This window comes from Humulus lupulus, chromosome 5, assembly GCF_963169125.1.
Source record: "Humulus lupulus chromosome 5, drHumLupu1.1, whole genome shotgun sequence".
Lineage (NCBI taxonomy): Eukaryota > Viridiplantae > Streptophyta > Magnoliopsida > Rosales > Cannabaceae > Humulus > Humulus lupulus.
The window spans coordinates 47,463,465-47,478,334 of record NC_084797.1 but is presented as its reverse complement, the minus strand read 5'-3'; positions in this window follow the sequence as shown (position 1 = coordinate 47,478,334).

The window sequence follows — 14,870 nt, the reverse complement described above, 5'->3', positions numbered from 1 at the left end:
CTGACCTGTCACTACTGAGGGACTAGCTTCACCCTCTGAATGTATCAAGGCAAACACTCAAGCTGGAGTCAGACTAACCGCCCTCTTTGGTTCTTCCTTCTTCGACCTCAGGCAATCCTTCTTGAAGTGCCCAACTATTCCACACAGAAAACATGCTTGGCTCGACATTCTCCTAGATGACGTTCATGCATCTGGCACATTCCGGATAAGTTCTCCAATAAGCACAATATAAAAGATCGAGAATTAGAAACTGACCTGTCACTATTGAGGGACTAGCCTCACCCTCTGACTGTATCAAGGCAGACACTCAAGCTGGAGTCAGACTATCCACCCTCTTTGGTTCTTCCTTCTTCGACCTTGGACAATCCTTCTTGAAGTGCCCAACTATTCTACACAGAAAACATGCCTTGGCTCAACATTCTCCTAGATGACGCTCATGTATCTGGCACATTCCTGATAAGTTCTCCAAATCTCATTGCCGCTTTGGTGGCCCATCTGAACACCCTGAGCCCTCTTGTTTGGGCCTGAAACTGTAATAGTATGTGGGGTCTTTCTTTTCTGGACACTAGGGCCTCTGCCCCTAACAGATCCTGCAAATGGAAGTACCATTGTCTGAGCTTCATGCCTTACAACGCTCTCCCTTCATATCTCATCCTTTGCGCCTTCAATAGCAAGGGATCTTCCTACCACCTGAGCAAAGGTAGAGATCTCATGTACTGGGACGATCTTGACGCCCTGGGCTATCTCAAAATTCAATCCTTGAATAAATTGATCATTCCGAGCCGCATCCGTTGGCACCCAGTCAAAAGAGAATTTGGCCAACCCACCAAATTTATTGACATACTTTGTCACTGTCATACTACCCTGAACCATGTTCATAAAATCATTCGTCTTTGCAGTCGTAACTGCTTCACAGTAATACCTTTCACTGAATAATTGCATGAATTCTTCCCAGCCCATCATAACGACATTTCGGGTCTGGGATACCACTTCCCACCATGTTCGGGCATCTCTCCGTAACATATATGTGGCACAATCCACTCTATCATTGCCTACCACCTTCATGAAGTCAAGGATGAAGCCAATCATGCCCTGCAGCGCATCAAATTTTTATTTTATTTTATTAATTTGTGTGCTTTATTTTATTATTAATTATTAAGTGTTAGAAATTTATTTTTAATTGTTTGAATTACTTGGTAGAAATTATGTGAATTTAAATTTGTTAATTATTTTATTTGTGAATTCTTGAGGTTTGGTTGTGTGCACCAATGTGCATGGTTAGTAGAGATGCACTTGTATACTTGTGTGTGTGCATGTGCATGGTATGCATGGTGTGCATACATTAGTTTCCATGCATAGTAATTTTTATTCTCAATTTATTTATTTTATTAATTAAGAAAAATAAAAAATGAGAGAAATAAAGAGGGAATGTTCTAGAAGGCTTTTTGTTCACACTAGTGAGAAATGGGAAACAAATGGTAAGAAGAGAGTTGCATTTTTTTTGAGTTCTCGTAACTTTGGACCCAGTCTCAGTTTAAGAGTCATAACTTGTGCTGTAGATGTCTAATTTAGGCAGACTTGGTACTATTAGAAAGCTAATTAAATTATCTTTAACTTTTTAGAAATAGTTTTTTTTTTCAAAATTGTGGTGTAGCCTGGTTAGAAATGGGTATCAAGTTACATGATAATTGGGTTACAAAAAACCCACTTTGAATTTTCATTTTTTTTCCTTAACCTAGCTATCACCACTAAATAGGTCCTTAAGCCTCTTCCTATCAGCTTTGAAATGCTAGTCGTCCATCTAGAGAGAAAAAGTAGAAAAGAAGGAGAAAAGAAAAGAAAAGAGAAGAAAGAAAGAAAGAAGAGGAAAAGAAATATGGTTTTTCGAAAATCCTTAGGTATGTGATCTTGTATTAGTGCGTTGAATCCTATTAGTTATCATTCTTCTTGTAATGACCCAACTACTCTAGACTTTGGACCATTAATGACTACTATACATAGACACTAATTTTTAATAAAACTTACAAGTGAAATAATCATAACTTCATTAAAACTTGAAAAAAAAAAACAAGTGTTAAACTACATAAAATTTAAAGTAGGATATGGGATCCCATTGTTTTTAAAATGAAAACATAACATAACTTTAAATAAATGGATTACAAAATAAAGTGCGGAAAATACATATAAAGCATAATTTTTAAAAGACTAAGAAGCAACTTCATCCTCAAACCGAACGCTCAATCCATCCATTTCCATTATGCCTCAATACACAACCCCCTAGCTGCTAAGAACCTTTCCGCCACCATAGCTATTTTCCTGCACATATAAACATAAAGGAATGAGCCTAATGCCCAACAAGGAAAATCTAGCACATAAATCATATACATAAAATTGACACTGCAACATATATTAAAACATATCATAAACATATGTCACATATACTATAATGGCCATTATTACTTGGGGCTTGTAAACTAAACAAGTCATATGCCCATTAGATTTGCGGGGCTTGCTAGCTAAGCAAGTCATATGCCCATAAATTTATTGGGGCCTGTTAGTTATACAAGTCATATGCCCAAGTCTACAATCATACATATTATAACATATAACATAACACATAAATCATAAGATAACATTTAACATAACATATAAATCATAAGATAATATATAACATAACATATAAAATCCTATCCTATTTTCCTTACCAAATATACCGGGATATGAGAACAGGATTGGGACTTTGGAACACTCCTAAAAATCACCAAAGAAAGGTGAGTATACTAAAGAAAAAGGGATGAAAAGAATGGATGAACTATACCATCGAGAATATACTTAACAAAAATCTTATGTTCAAGATCTTAGATTTCCTAACCAAGAATAAAGAATAAAGTTAGGATTTTGAGTAGAAAACTATAAGAATAACACAGAAATGAACTAGAATAATGAATACCTCGAATGCTTCTATAACCGAACTACACCTCGAACCGAAAAATACTATGAACCTTACTTCCCAAGTGTTTATTAAGCTTATAAAGTTAAAGCTTATATTCCCAATCCAAGTGTTTAAGCACTCAAAAATAACCTAGCAGCTTGCAGACTCTGAACTTAGCTTGATGAATGAATAAATGGCTAGGTACTAGGTCCTATTTATAGAGTTCAAGAATGAAAAGATCTTTATTTAACTTGAATAAAATAATGGCTTTTTACGTGAAAAATATTTGAATTATCGTTCAGTAGAGGCTGAAGACTCGGTCAGAAAGATGCTGGACTTATCAAGAGGTTAAAAATTAAAATGAGCTCGGTTTTAAAAACATTCAAAAATATGGTACATGAGCCTATATATCGCCCCTAGTAGGCGATATATCGCCTGGGCTAATATGCCCGAGCCTCGTCGAGTTGGTCGTGCGAAGTTACGTGTTTTTTGTATTCCCGTATGGCGATATATCGCCCCCTATAGCTGCGATATATTGGCATACGCTGAAATATTAAACACGAAATTGCACATTTTCAGCCTTATTTGAATTGAGTAAACAGCCTTGACTAAGTCCTCTAACGATTTCAAAGCTGTTGACAGACCCTAGGATATTCAAATATTGATCTTAATAAACTTATTCCTCAAAAATACTTAATTATCATTAAACATACACAAGACACGTGTTACTATCTTATTGGGTCTATCTAAACCTTATAATATAATAAATATTACCATCAATATCAGTCATATTAATCAAACCTTAGGTTAAAATTAATATTCTTAAACTATAGGTTAAACTTAGAAAATCTACAAGTGTTACTACGATGTCCAACTAAATCCCGGTCTGAACCAAAATCCACAGTCATTAAAATACTACAATTATTACTATTGCTACTACTATCTAACTAGCTAAGTAAAGTTCTTGGACTCTACACTTCTTCTTCTTAATTCTAAGAGTATTGTTCTTTTCTTTGTTGCGGGTTTCGAAAATCCTTAGGTGTTCAAGGGGATTGATCATAGTTTTGTATTTTTGATTCACTACTAAGGAGGTAGTGGAGAATCCTAACCCTTTTGTTGTTTTGATGTTGTCATATTCTTGTTTATGGCCTTGGATTATTGTTTGTTGTTTTGACGTTGTCATATTCTTGCTTATGGAATTATTATTTGTTGATTTGAGAAAGCATGTTTATGATGTATGATGATGATTTGGTCATTGTAGTTTTGATGGATATATGTTCTAGTGTATGTTGTTGCAATATTGGTATGATGAATACATGTGTAGTAATGAGATCTTGATTAGAAACGTGATTAGGTTTTTAATTAAATTATGGAAACAAGAATATTTTGTGCATGTTTCGGCATAGGGTATGTTTTAGGGTTTCATATGTTCTTTGAATTTTGATGAGCATGCTTATTGATTTGTTTATGCTATGTAAATTTGGAATATGAGAAATATGATGTTTATATTGTATATTTATCATTAAGAAGCATGTTATGGTATGAGTTTGGGGTATGATGATAAGCTATGTGGAAATTGTGATTCATGGAGTTGTTATGGTATATAGGGTTTCGGCTATAGCATATTAGGTTTACAATTCCTTGATTTTATTTAATTATGAGTATGGAAGATTTGTTGTAATACTATTGAATATATGGAGCATGTTAGAATTGCCATTGATATCTTGATTCTAATGATTTATGCAAGAATATGCAAAGATGATGATAGAATGCATATTAGGGTTGTATTGGTGTTTGTGTATTATTTATTCTTTCTTTTAAACTATTGATTATGAGCATGTCAAGTTTGTAGTCTTTTATGTATTATGCTATATAGAAATTCGGCATCAGGTATTTTATGTGGTATAGAATATCTTAATTTTGGTGTTGTTAAATCCACGAAGGTATACAATCATACTAGATTAATTTGTTAAAATGGTTTAATAGAAAGTGTGTGAGTTATGAATATATATTGCTTGTTGAAATTTTGTTTAGTATTATGGAAGATTGTTTTTTTTTTTTTTTTAAATGTTTTGAAAACTCATGCCTTAAAATTAATGTGATGACATGCTTTCTGATTTTTATTTAGATTTATGGAAAAATCTCTTTAAATTAAAAGAAATCAAATATATGTCTTAATATTTACATATGATAAATGTGATTTTTCTCATATATATATTTATACAGTTTTTATTTACAAATAATTAAGTAAAATTATTTTTTTAAAAGGTCACCAACGAATTTATTTAATAAATGAGAATCTAGTTGGACTTTTCCAACTTTTATATATTTATGACATAAATGTAAGATTTTGTGATCTAGAAATGTTATTTAAAAAAAAAAATTAATATGTCACGTTTTAATATTGATTTTATTTGCCAAGATAAAAAGAATTTTTGTGAAATAAATTAATCATGCCAAATTAACTATTTTATAATTAACTACAAATTTTTTTGTCACATTCTTCTAATTGTTCTTAAATAATAAATGAAAATTTTATTTAATACAATTAAAGATAAATAATTATTTTAGTAAATTAAAATTTTGAAATAAAATTTATGAATGACAAATGTATGACTTATATGAATAAAGTAGTAATACTCAAATTGACAATTTATTTTATTCTTGTTGAATTTTTGTGAAGTTGACAAGAAAATAAAGGAGTAAATGTTACCAACTTTAACGCAAGTTTTAAGCACCATATCACGTATGCATATTACATGCAAACTAAGTTTTACGTTCAAATATACGACATTTAATTAAGTGTATGATTCTTGGTTTGCAAACATTAATGATTCACTAATAGACTTGAAGCTATTCTTTTATGATTTTATGTGAATATATTGAATGTTTGTAGTGTGGTGTAACTTGTGCCACGTGTGCATGTCCCATGCACACGTGGAGTATGTATGTTGGGCATGTGTAATATTACATGATTTTAAGACGAATGTTTGATTGTGATTTTAGGCTCGTTTTGAAGTACCCCGAATGTAACACCCTAAGTTGCTAATAAGGTTTAGGACCTTGATTAGCGTGCCTGGAGGGCAATAAGTGAATTAATATGTTAATATGTGAATTTAAATGAATATGTGATTAGAATGCATGTTTAGATGGTAAAAATGTGCATGTGGGCCCCGTTTGCATGATAGGGGTAAACTGGTAATTTTAGCCTGCTGAGGGCATGAATGCAATAATTGTATTGTGTGATTTATACCACGTCTGTGTGGTGATACCAGTGTGATGCACGTACCGAGACGGTCCTAGCGAGCTAGATAACTCAAAAGTCACAACGAGATTTTATACTCGGCTCGGGAGGAGCCTAGGGGTATTCCGGGGATTTTGTAATTTAGTTCTTGGGAGATAATGGTAACTGGTAATTTGGTAACTTGTGTAACCATTAGTAACCACTGAGAGTAACAAGCTTGGTTGGAAGAAGTGGTAGAATTGTAATAGATAGGAAAAGACAAGAGAGCCCTTGAGGTTAGTTAGGAAAGGGATATTAAAGGAAGGGTAGAATGGTCAATTGGCTAAGGATAGATAAGTTTCAGCTGAAGGAGAAAGGAATATGTATTATGCTTGGTGATATCCTAGTTTATGCTGAATTTGGAAGAAAGAACTAGAAAGAAAGGGGAAAAAGAAGAAGGAAGCTGAATTTGAGCCCTAGAAGGAGAATGGAGAGATTTGAAGTAACCAAGATCAAGTTTAGTCCAAGATTTCCCTGAGGTAAGAACTGCTTTTATTTCATTGAGTTTTAAGTTAGATTTTAGAAAGAAGAATAGAAATTCAGAGAAGCAAGAAATTCAGTTGTGGCTGGTTTTGTGGGAATTCAGCTTGAGGGATTATAAGGCTTGGCTTGGAGCTGGAAGCAAGGAAGCTAAAGGTTGGATTCGTCACTCAAGGTAAGGATTCTGTGTAATTGCAAAGTTTATTTCTGTTATGAGTTAGGGAATTTGAAGTGTGGTTTGGGTTTGGGTTTAAGCTTTTAACTTTCTGGTTTGAATTACGAAGGCATGAAACTAAAGAGTGGATTTTTGGGTGTGATTGAGTAATTGAGCTAGGTTATGATGTTTATAGGTTGTTGAAGGGTCTATTTGGGGTTTTGAATTGGTTTTGGAGCTTAGGTGTGAGTTTGGGATAATTTGGGAGTGTTTTGGCTCGGGGAAATGCGGAGGAAAAACCCAGATTTCTGGGCTCGCGAAGGAGCGCCGCGGCCCTGTTCTTGGGCGCCGCAGCGCAAGGCTGATTCTGGGTAGGGCGAGCTCTCTGACTTGCTGGGCGCCGCGACCCTCTAGGGCAGCGCCGCAATGCTAGGCCAATTTCAGAGCATGAGATTTTGCAATTTTGAGCCTTTGCTCCGGGGGTTCGGGGGATGTCTTCGGTGTATTGTTTTAGGGATTTGGGGGTTCCGGGAGTGTGGGATTGGTCCCGGGAAGTGGTTTTAGATTGGTTAGTGATACAGGATGTTTCATATGTGTTGTGACTAGGTCTTTGGAGAGGCTTGGGGTAGAGGACCATGCTCGTGGCTTTGGGGCATCGAAAGCTCGGGATACAAGTAAGAGAATTGTAGCACCCGTGTTGCAGAGCTTGGGCCCATTGAATTGTTGCAGGGCGCGGCCCTAGATTATATTTTTGCTAGGCTATAGCTCTAAATGTACCATTATATGTTTGATTGTTGAATGCGAATGCTATATGTGATTATAGCTGAAAGAACGGTGAATGGCCGAGAACGGCAGTGGGGCCGAGAATACCACTTAGCACATGGAGTGCTCGTGGTTAGGGTGAGACCCTAGTGGATACCTGGGATATCCATACGGTATAGACCGAGATCCCAGGCTTTGGTAACGCTTCTGGGACGGCATGGCCGTATATGTGTTAGATTATATGGACTGTCAAACTAGATTTGAGATATCTGCTGTAGTGATTGTATATTATGCATGTGTTATGTACTGTTTGAGTTTTCTTATGATTGTATATTATATGGACGACGCAGGCTCACGGGTGCTCTGTATTGCAGGTAAGGGCAAAGAGAAAGTCAACCAGCCATGAGTACGGAGGGCGTGGGGGTGGCGCATACATGTTCGGTTTGCCCGACTGTCTTGGTTGGGGATATTTTTGAGAAATGGCTGTATAAACCCTAGTTTTGATGGTTAATTACTTATAAACTTGCTTTGAGTTGTAAATATTTTATAAACTAAATTATGGGATCCCGAAATGGTAAACTTTTGAACTTTTAACGAAATAGAGTACATTTTCAAAGATTACAGCCTAAACTTCTGTTTAATCACACTTTTGCTTTAAAAACCTCGACTAGCGAGTTGATTGCACATTTTAACCTCACTTAGTAACGGCTCTAAGGTAGTAGGGCGTTACACCGAACTTTATTTTACTTGGACTTTAGGTAGTTAGAAATTTCTATGAATTATGTATGAAAGGTATGAACTATTATGTTGCTAAGTTATATTGTTATGGAAAATATAAGTATGGTAAGCTAAAGTGTTATGAAAAGTATAAATTACTATGTTACGTTATGGATTGTTGTATGATGTATGAAAAAGCAATAGGTTGTTAGCGTGTTGAATGCGACACAACAAATGAGTTACTAAGGATACGACATAACTCATAGAGCAGACGCACCGAGTTTATTCGAGGACCATAATTCTTGTTTACCTCATAGAGGAGGTCTTTCCGGTTTATGCTTTTGCTGGTAACCTCACGATGTGACATGGACAATAGGAGTGTTATGCTCACATGAACTATGAAGTATGATTATGAATATGAATATGATACGTTGTGACATGGACAATAAGGGTGCCATGATCACGTGAAGTATGAAGTATAATTATGATTATGAAGGTGATATGATATGATTATGAATATGATACGATATCAATATGAAATGAATATGATATAGTTATGGTATGATATGCTATGAGTTTTACGATATGAATGTGTTCTTCTTTTGTTTTCTTGAATATTGTTGTATTTGTTTGTACTTTCTTACTGGGCTTTTAACTCACCCCCTTACTTTCCCCCTTTCAGGTAGGCAGTAGAGTTTCTCCTTGGCACGCACCGTGAGAAGTTCCGATGTCTAGGCATGTATGACGCAGGATGTCCTATGAGCAATTAACGATCAAGATGAGTGCCAAGAATAATTAAAAACTTATGTTTTTAATTACGTCAGTGAGACTTATTGTTTTGTTATATTTTCGAAGACTGCATAAAGACACAACATTTTTATTTCAAACCATTCGGCTCGAATTGCATGTTTTATCAAGGCCCCACTGAACTTTTTCTCATAAATGATATTTTTCTAATAAATATGAGTTGAGCTACGTTTTTATAAAGTAGTAGATTAGGGCGTTCTTACATGCCCATTCACTGCTCTGCTCTGAATGGATCTAGGCCTCCCTAAAAAGCTGGAGGCTAATGTCTCAAGAATTCCTCATACAATAGTTCTCATTTGTTCACATCCCCAGGTTGAGCCAAAAACTGGTGCCACTATTGGAAAAACAAATAGAGTAGTGCTCCCTGGCAGAACATGTTGTCTCAACCATTTGATTTCCTCCTCTTGCCTCTGCAATCTCACTTGCATGTCAGCTAACATCTGCTGCCAATCCCAAGGGGTAGGCGGAGGGTTCTGGCCCTGATTATCATTTCCGGCCTCGATATAGACATTGCCCAGTCCAACTGTCTGCCTTGGGTACATAACCTCTGAGTTCGTTTGCAGTCAATGATAATCATGTCCAGATGCCACCACGAGCAAAACCAAACAACAAAGAATCCACATACAACAATAATGCCAAAACACATGTCTATAACATTCATGCATCAACTAATAGGCCCTGCTCCAACAGTATATATATATATATGATTCTTTCTATTCTAGCATGAAGATAAGGCACATATATTTCAATTAAGCAGTTAAGCACATAACCACATCATGGGTTACCAAAATGTGAGTCGAGCTTATCTTTAGCGGCAAGTGTACTTGCACAACCAGCCTTTAGGAACCCTTAAACCTAGACTGCTCTGATACTAAGTTGTAAAGCCCTACTAATCCAGAACTGTTACATTGTGTATTTTAAAATAGTGCTTAACTCGCTAAACGAGTCATTTGGACTTAAAATGTGTAATTAAACTAACTTAAGGATAAGGTATTAAAAATTTTGGTCAAACAGAAATAATTTCATAAAAAAGGTTTAACTATGTACACGGGAACCCAACATGAGTTTATAAATTGATACATAAACAAAATGAGTACAAAATGTCGGCCTAGGCGGCAAAATTAGGGTTCAACCCTAGTTCCAGCAAGTGATCTCAGTCAAGGTGGTCGAGCATACCGCATATGTACACAAATCCCCCGAAGCCCTCCAACTCATGGCTGGTCTAGCTATTCATTGCCATTACATGCACCATAGAGTACCCGTGAGCTGAGACTCGGCAAGAAAAACTCACAGAATATATAACAATAATCCAAATATTCAAAGCAGTAAACACATGTTTCACAAATAACAAATGCATTCATTCCAATCATATAAATTGTAAACACATTCTCCAGTTTACAAAAGAATTCTCCAGTTTACAAAAGAATACTCGTCTCAATCATATCATCAATTAAGTGGCCCATGAAAAATAGCCCCGCCGAGCGGTCCAACCGAGCGAGGTGCGTACTCAGGCACTCAGCTCATGGTTCATTCCGGGAAAGTGGGGACAGCACCCTCAAATTGAACTTGCCCTTCGACCTGCGTTCCACATGCTTTGCCGAGCGACCCAACTGAGTGAGATGCGTACTTACACACTCCGCCCTCGGTTCATGCCGGGCGAGTAGGGACTACACCCTTAAACTGAACTCGCCTTCATGACCTACATTCTGCACGCTTTGTCGATCAGCCCCACGCTTAATGAGATGGACGTCCAACCCCATATTCCACACGTTGGTCGAGTATCATTCAAACCATACTTTCACGGTAGTTCAAGGCTAATTAGAATACCAACCAATATCTCTATGTGCATGTACCAATTTTCTTACCTCAAGTCTATAACAATGAGATGAGTCAACCCCAAGCATGATCCCTTTTCTCCCGAGCCTTGCGATAACCTAGTCACAACCATAAATGGTACCCTCGTTAAGATCCAAATTTAATTACTAAATTCGAGACCAACCCTGTGCTCTTGGGACCTCCAATTCCACCAAACGGGGTGGTGGAAATGTCCCCCGAGCCTCCAAGCTATTTCCAAGCCCTAAAAATACACACAAGCTGAAATGGTTATAGGGCAGGGGCGCCCAAACTCCCCATGCATAGCGCTAGGGCGCCTAAACCAAGGGTAGGGCCACCCAACAAGTTAGAGACTCCCCTAACTCTCCTCTGCATAACGAATGGGCGCCCAAACCAAGCGCAGGGGTGCTACGTCTCGAACTCAGAATTTTAGGTTGCGTTCACTGCAACTTTTCCGACCCATTCCGCAAAAATTCCGACCTAAGCCTCCGAAAATCACCAAAATTCGAAATCAGTTAAAAGCTCAAAATTCCTTAAGAACACTCAAGAACACCAAGCTATGAAGAAAAAAAACTTGAAACCGATTAGCTCACTTTTCTAAAACGAATTCTAAAGTCTGCTTGAGAATGGTTGTAGTTGCTAGCTCCCTTGAATGCCTTAAATTCCTTCAAGATCTTCCAACCTCAATAAAAAATCACTAAGCCCAATTGTTGTCCAAAACCACACAAAGAAGGTAACCTCTAGAAGAGAGAAAGAGAAAGAAATGTGAAAGTCCCAATTGAGTCCCCTACATCAGCTCTTGGTATAATCTTAAGGTCAAAAGACCAACATGCCCCTCCTTTTAGACCCTTTCCTCAATGCCTCACAAGGGTAGTCTAGTCATTTGGCCCAAAAACCCCACTAAACCTCAAATTATACCTCTAATCTCCAAATTTACCAACTGATTCATCCAGTATAATTATTAATCCCAATTATTCTCCCAATTAATTCCATGTACCACTTAATCCCAGTAATTTACCAAATCACCAAAATACCCCTAAATTCATCCTGAATCGAGTATTTTACCATGTTGTTACTCTTTCGCGAAATCGCTCTAAAGGATCGACTCCTGCCGAATGGCTCAAATATATCCACTTACAATGTGGACTCAAGCACATAGTTTATATAATTACATATATACCTTCAGCGGGTTAAAATTATGAAAATGCTTTTTTTTAACAGAAATGGGCATACAAGCACATTTAATACACTTAAACATGCATAAACGGTCATATCATAATATAACTCATATAATTCCACATAAACACATATGTATATTCATTAAAATCACAAGTGCAACCAATTATGCCCTCTTGACACACTAAACAAGGCACTAAGTCTTATTAGGAATTTTGGGATGTTACAATAAGCTTTGGGTCGTTTACAGTTTAGAGGACCATTTTTCCTTGATTATTCCACTCCCCCTTTCTGTGCCCCGATTCCCATTTTCTTTGTCCCTGCGAGGAGAGTCTTCAATTATGCGATAATCTGGGTATCTTTGTGTTTGTTTTTCGACCAAGTGATTAACTGCTTGTTTTGTGTTTCAGATGTTTCGTGATCTCGAGCTTGAAGAGCTACAACTACACGGGTATCACTCATTCGACGCCAGCTTTTATCGCTACTTTATGACGAGCCAGAAGATGCAGCTGTAAGGATTAATGCCCTAAAAGCATGTAAAGACATTTCATAAGAACAATTTTATTATATTTGAATATTATAATTATTGTTTGAATTAATTATATGATAATTTCAAGAAAATTCCTTATTCATTCATGAGAATATGATATTGTATTAGTATGAGATAATTAAGATCATATATAATGAATAAAATAGTCAGTAACATATTAAAGTATGAAATTTTTAATGAATGGATACTAGTGTGGTTTACTAAGCATACGTGATGCAAGTGATCTAGATTCAGATTACTGATGTGGATAGACATCTTAATAAATGTGTTATATATAATAGAAATTATATATGACAAGACTGATAAGAATTATTTTTTTTTATAAACTTGTCGTTTGACATAAAGATAAGATTCGATTCTTATCATAATATATGATCATTTGTAGATCAGTCTAAATTCTGAGTATTTACGAACTCTTGTATATGTTTAGTGGATCTTTTGATTCACCTGTTAAAGTTTCTTAGTATAATGAGGCTAATGACTTTTGTTTTGGAGATTCAATATCATGAATGGTTGGGAACATGAATTACAATAATAGAACCCATACTTTCCTAACAGATCGAATATTGGTTCCCTTAAGGGTTAATTCTGGAGCTGAAAAATTATTGAGCTCAAATCTATAATTTGATTATAGATTAATTATTCGCTAGTGAATTAATGGTACTTAATGATTAAGAGGTAATTAGAAGGATAAAACGGTAATCTTGACCAGTTCTAATTTACGAACCAATAAATGAAGGACAAAACTACATTTATTGACTATATCAATGGACTACAAGAGAAAACTCTGTAAATATAATTCTATAAATACTTAGAGAGCACTTCCATATTTTTAGTGGGGTAATCATGGAATTAATAAATAAGATTATTGGATTAAAGAGTTTAATTAATAATCTGGTTTATTGTAGCTTCGTATAATAAGTCCATGGTCCCCAGATCACCTCTATCCAACACTGTCAAGGGTATGGATGTCAAAAGAAATATTTGTAGAGAGGACTTAATTGCAAGTGAATTAATTTCCAAGGCAAGAAAATAATTATGTGATAATTATATGCAATGGATTAATTATGAATTAATTAATTATTTTACTATATAGTTTTTATTTTAAAAAACTATAGGTTAAAATAAATATTAATATTGTTTGGATTAATGTATAAAGAGAGATTAATAATTATCTTATTTAGATTAAGATATTTATTTATTTAAAACTAATATTTTAAGATTAGTTAATTTTGAATTAACTCATATTTATTGTGGGATAAATATATTGTTTTAAATATTAATGAAATAAACAAATGAGAAAATTAGGGGTAACCCTAAGGGTATGGTCGACACACTCACTGTATAGTGAGTGTGGCGCCACACACACATATTTCCTATTCTTGGGATTTGAATTTTGAATTTCAAATAATTTTTTTTATTTAATTATTATTTTTAAATATGATTTAAATTAAATAATTAAAAATGTTGTAACTGATCAGTTTTATTTTAATAAAAAAATTATTAATTAAATTAATTAATTATCTTTATAAACCTGAAAAGAAGCGATAGTTTTCCTAAACCTGAAAATTATTCAATTCATCTTCTCTCTATCAAACCTCTCTAGATCTCATGTGTTGAGTACATCTAGAGAGTCATAAATAAACCTTTTGAATCCTACGTGCCCACACATGTCCTTGTGTGTTTGAGGATTATTCTGGAAGATCAAGGTGTGAGCTTTTAGAACTTGGAAAGGAAGATCGTTGATTTTATACAAAAAGATTCAAGGACACTTGATAGGCTATGAGAGGTAATCTCTAATATGATTGTATGTGATTTAATATATATATGTGTGTGTGTGTGTATGATCTTTGTTGGTATTGATAACTATTAAAAAGGGCCCATTCCTCACTGCATTTCTTTGATTTGCTATTTTAATACCAACAGTAGCAGCTAGTCCCCCCTTTCCGAGGAGCTTGTAAATATTATGGGACGCTCGAGAATGCAAGGATAGAGTCGTGTCTGAAGCGATTGCGGTGCGAGAATTTTGAGATCTTCAAGAAGGGAGACGCTAAGGGTTCATGAAGCAAGCCCAAATAGCCGAAGGGTCCGATCACCGTTCTACCTCTATAGGAGTTATGTTTGCGCTCCCAGGGCCCATGGCATGGAGCCAACAAGTTCAGGTGGTGCCCCACTA